General features: G+C 36.9%; 1 non-coding gene across 1 annotated transcript; it reads right to left on the bottom strand.

The window, feature by feature from the left end:
* LOC111814511 lies at positions 1–103 on the bottom strand. The gene has a single exon (XR_002819473.1). It is a non-coding gene; the product is annotated as a small nucleolar RNA SNORA29 (small nucleolar RNA).
* Between the last annotated feature and the right edge of the window lie 5,479 nt (positions 104–5,582).

Raw genomic sequence — 5,582 nt, 5'->3', positions numbered from 1 at the left:
ACTGAAAAACCCTCCCTCTTCAGATCATGGCAACTTTACTCTATCCTATAAGCATAGCCTCTAAAATCTATTACAGGAGAAAATGTGGTAGTCAAATGGGAAAATCTAAAAAGCTTTTATTGGTGTCACAGCATAGAGAAGTCTTTCACAAGGACGTGAGTCTCATGCCTTTGAAATACAGGTACCAAGGGAGACACGGCCTTTTCTAATTTGATCTGAAGTGTCCTAGAGTCCCATCTGTCAAAGACTTGGTCCTCACTTCATTGGTATTGGAGGTGGTGAAATCTTTAAGAAGTGGGACTTCGGGGGAGACCTTCAGGTCATTTGGGGCAAGTCTTGAAGGAGGTGGTGGGGCTCCAGTCTCTGGGACACAGGCTGAGAAGTCTGTCTTTGCTTTGTAGTTCCTACCATGGTGTGCTTCTTCAGCATAGCCTCCACACCAGTGGAATCAACTGCCTGGACAGAAAGTTCCAAAACTAGCTCAAAGGAGCCTCTTCTTGTTTTCAGTTGATTATCTCAGGAATTTGAAGTTCTTTTCTTTTCTTTCTTTCTTTCTTTTTCTTTTTTTTTTTTTTTTTTTTTTTTTTTTTTTTTGTATTTTAGGGAAAGGTATACAGCGTGTTAAGAGTCTCACTACTAGATCAGACTCTTAGTGATCTGCGTGTTTACAGCCTCCCAAGAGCTGGGATTACAGATACTCACCTCAATGCCCAGTCTCAATTGCCATCTCAGGGCACCCGGGTGCCTGCCACTGAGCCTGCTTGCAGGTGCTTTAACCTGCTGAGCTAATTGGCTTGCCTTTATCTCAGGAATTTGGTATAGTAATTAACATAGGGTCCAAATAACACAGGACCGTATCCCCCAAACTGTGTAGGAGAATAGACACCTAACTCTGATAGGCACCAATGAGCAACAACAAATGGCTCATTATTGTGCCCAAGCGATTCTTCAGTATTCTGAGGTACTTTCTCACTAGAGTAGGTTAAGTCCTATAACTCTCTTCCCTCTTGTGTCACTGGAGTTGAGTTCAGTCTCTCAAGGCAACTGACTTAAATCTTTTTTTTTTTTTTTCAGAGCCAGGGATTGAACCCTAGTGTTTGCCAGGAAGTGCTTATTTTACTGAGCCATCTCCCCGACCCTCTTAAATCTTGCTTGTTTAAATCGTGTAGTGCATTTTTTTTTTCTTGAAAGTAAGGAAGATGATCCTTAAATTCCATTCCAGTGAGACTAGCACTCCAATTATTTCAGTAAGACTGAAGAAATACAAAGGCTAAGGGGACATAATATATTGAGAAGAATTTATAGTTCAGAATTCAAATTAAATGTGAAGAAACAGAAGCTTCAAGCCTTCATATAAACTAGTCAAATGTTTCTCTCCATTTTTGGAAGAACACGTTAAATGAAATATGTTTAGGCTAAAATAATAATTGCTTGAGCATTTAAAAACAAAGATCATTTTGAATAGACAGCTTTTTAAGATTCAAATAATCTAAGTTACTTCTCTTACTAATAGACTTTTGTAACAACATTTGAATTCCTCAGATAGCCTTGGGATACCAGTATTATTAAGATACAGTTGAAGAAAAAAGCATGACTCTTTAAAAAGGTTATATCAACACTACAGGAAGTCTAATTTTTAGTTTTATATACAATTAAATTAGATTGAAACTCTCTCTCTCTCTCTCTCTCACACACACACACACAAACACACACACACACATACACACACACACTTGCTTGCTTGCTCACTCACTCTTGTTCTCTCCTGAACAAATACAAAGAATATTAAGCTAAACAGAATTACTGACCATTTCTGATGATTTATTATCTTCTTTGCTCAAAGGGCAAAAGTCTAGGCATTGGTATTTTGATGGCTATCTGCATGACATTGCTGGGAATGGCTAAATGAGCGGAAAGACCTGGCACTCATCCCTACCATTTTTATTAAAGCTAGCATTTGTTTTCTTGCTCTTTAGAGCAGACAGCATGCTGCCTGGAATTAGAAATACGAAAGACAGTGGAATTTCACACTGTGCAGAAAATGTTCTTTTTTTCCTTATTTTCATAAGGCAGATAAGTAGTCAAAGGTAAAAAGAAAAAAAAAAAAAAAAAGCCTGGAGTAGCCAAACATTAATGTGGGACTGCTTAGTATAATCTTTCTCTAGCTCATGCCTTAGAAAGTCAGAGATCACCGTAGGGACAAAGTGACAAATGTTTGGTTACTTAACCTGCAACTCATTCAAGGGATGACTTGTGTTTTCCTCTAAACCAGCCAAAAATAAAATAAAAAAACAAAAAAACAAAAGACCTATATTCATGTTGTACTCCAGTAAAGCCTCCACAAAATCAAGGCTACCTGAAGCAGAAATAATCAGGTCATGGCAACTGAAGTGTCCTTTCAAAGGTGGTAACATTTTCTATAGATCCACCTTACAAAACTGGAACTGAGATGATGATCATCTTAAGCCTAGCATGCCACAGGCCCAACCATCTTCTCCATCAGAGTTGTGCTGTCCTCAGCCCCTTGAGACAAAGTCCCTTCCCGTCTTTGTCCTTTTTTTCTGTGTCTAATAAACCTACCTGTATGTCTCAGTGAAATACCCTAAACTGCTTTTCTACAGCAACCCTTGATGAACATGGGCCTCTTCAGTTAAAATTCTTATCCACTCTTTGAGGTGACATTGTCAAACTCTATGAAGTGACAACTTCATCACCTAAAACACTTATGAGACTGTCCCTTTTTAGGTATATGTGGCAAAGGAATATTTCAAGCTTCTAAAGTATTAAGTAATGCCGGCCAAATAGCTCAGTGGATTAAAAGGCCTGCAAGCAGGCACAGAGGCCAGGGGTTAATCCCTGGGCCGGCTACACCGGGCCTGCCTCTGGAGTGCACTAAAATGGCAATTGGGGGTGGTGGTATACCACTGTAATCCCAGCTCTTGGGAGACTGTTAACAGGTGGATCACTATGAGTCTAATCTTGTATTGAGACCCTGAACACCATGTAGATCCTTCCCTAAACATAGAATAAATAAATAAATAAAGGATTAAGCAAAAATTGTGTTAGTTTTAAAGTTAAGGTGATGTTTACTGAAGATAATTTTAAGTCTTTCTTTAATGTATTTGTTATTAATTACAGATAAGGTGCAATCAATTTTTGATGCATTTATGACTTGTATCTAGATGTCCTCCCACAGCCTCACGAGGTTGATGAATTTCCAACTAGGCTAGGTTAGAGTATCCGAATGTGAGTCAAGGGTATGATGCTGTGACTAAAGGTGCCCTGCCATGAGTGTAGAGGGCACCCATTAGTAGCCTTGTAGCATGGATGGAGTATAAGTTGACAGAAGGCAGGACTGATGCTGATAGAGTTTCTGCTTTTACTTCTGCTGCAGCAGCTGCTGCTGCTTACTGCCTTCTGTCTGTCCTGCAACACCATGGACTAATTCTCCTCTGTGATGGCCCCTGTCATACTGCCATGCCTTGGAGGCCACTGACTGTGGACTGAATTCTCTACAAAGTGAGAGCTAAAATAGAACTTTCCTGCCTTAACTTGTCTTGTCTCAGCAATGAGAAAAATAACCAAGACAGCTACAAAGGTGGAAAAGATAGTGTTTATGTGAGATAATGTATAATTTATCATACTATAGTAATTATTTAATTTTTTAAATCTCTTTAACACCATGGTGTTATTTTAGTCTTTCTAAATCATGTTGCAAACTTTTGTTAAATTTGTTACATGAGAACTATAAGCTTGTGTAACTCATTTATGTCCCTTAATGTCAGGTGTGTTTTAAAATAATTCTTTTTTTATTTTTTAAAGGGAATAAGATACAAAGTAGTAAAAAATAAAACTGATACACAATTTTACCAAATGAAATGATAGAAAGTCAACAATGCTGGCTATATAGGACATTATTGTCTTCAAATTAGTTGTTCAGATTATTAGATATAAGCTTGTAAAATTGGTCAAAGAAATTAAAAAGAAGAAAAACAAAAATAAGCTTTAACTGTTCCTTTCAGCAGGCAAGTAGAAATCAGTAGTGCAGTTATCCAAGCTAACATGTGTATATACATATATATATATTTTTTTTTTCTCCTTTCTTTTCAACTTTTCCTCAGCCCAGGTGTTCCTTCCCTTTGAAAAGTTTCTTTCCCTTCACCAGTATCTATTGTACCTTTCATATTCTATTAATTCTTCCAAGTTCTTATGCTAGAGAGACAATATGAAGTTTATACATGTGTGTCTTATTTATTTCTCTTATGAGTACATCTGTGGTTGCATTTATTTACCTATAAAAGCCTAAAACATATATATATATATATATTTTAAAATTATATATATATATATATATATATATATATATATGAGTAACATTCCATTGTATAAAATCAACATGTCCTTTTTATTCATTATTCAGATAATGGGCATTTAGATTGTTTCCAAGATTTAGCTATGACAAATTGCAGATCTCTGAACTATTGCAGATCCTTGCCAGAAAAATAAAGGAACCAGTCCTGCAATAGTTTCTATTAGCACTAACATGAAGCCAGGCAGCAGTTAGGAAATATCCTGTAGACCATACCAAGGCTAAGAGGTTTTCCTATATTTTTTGAGAGGGTGCTGTAGATGAAACCTAGTGCCGCTTGTACACTGAACAAGTGCATGGCCATGAGCTATTTTTCTGTCCTTAAAAAAAAAAAAACTTTGGGAAATAAAACACTGTAACCCATATTTGTTATGTATAAGAAGGTATGATAACATGGGGGATATTTTATAAGTGGTACTTCATTACGGAGAAGTAACTGTTAATTCTGAATCGGTTGGGGTTAACTGTCTCAAAAGAAAGTTTATGTGCAGAGAGTGTGTCTACTTGTAGCATTTCAGGTAGCTAAGTTAGTAGAGATTTACAGAGAATTAGAAAGGGACCAGTCCAATATAGCGTCATAACAGAGATGAGACAAAGCAGCCTTGAGGTGAAGAGCTGAACTGAGAGAACTAGGTGACAAACCAGGAGACAAAAGAAAGAAGTACATACCCAAAAGGCAGAGTACAGGTACTCATAGAAACAAAATTGATAGAACTAGCAGACAAAATTGTTAGGAAAGCAAGCCTCCCCAGAAACAACAACAGTCCAAAGCTGTACTGCAACTAGCAACATCCACTGAAGTATGTTTAGACAATATAGAAGACATGTAGACATAATGCAACTGAGACACAGAGAGGTGACCAGAACACTCTGACTGACCCTTCTTCCACTTACAAAAATGATTTTGTTCTCCATGCTATGTACCTTAGCTACATATTTTGTTTGTCTATTAAGTTAATATTAACTCACCAAATATATAGTAGTACCTCAGTTCATGAATGCTTTTGTTTGTAAACAATTTGCTTTGCAGATAGAAAAATTCACAAAATTTTATTTTTAGTCGTAAATTGTGTATCATGTTATGAACATGACTGTGGCCATATTTTCTAAAACTGTGGAATAAACCAAGTGCATAAATAAAGAGACCACTGTACTTGTAATCTGTGATGTGATTTTACCACTTAAAATTCCCCTAGACAAAGAGTCTCAATGG

The sequence above is a fragment of the Octodon degus genome, unplaced genomic scaffold, assembly GCF_000260255.1.
Source record: "Octodon degus isolate 3935 unplaced genomic scaffold, OctDeg1.0 scaffold00338, whole genome shotgun sequence".
Lineage (NCBI taxonomy): Eukaryota > Metazoa > Chordata > Mammalia > Rodentia > Octodontidae > Octodon > Octodon degus.
Note: the sequence above shows the minus strand (reverse complement) of the source record. Positions and strands in the feature narration are given on the sequence as shown.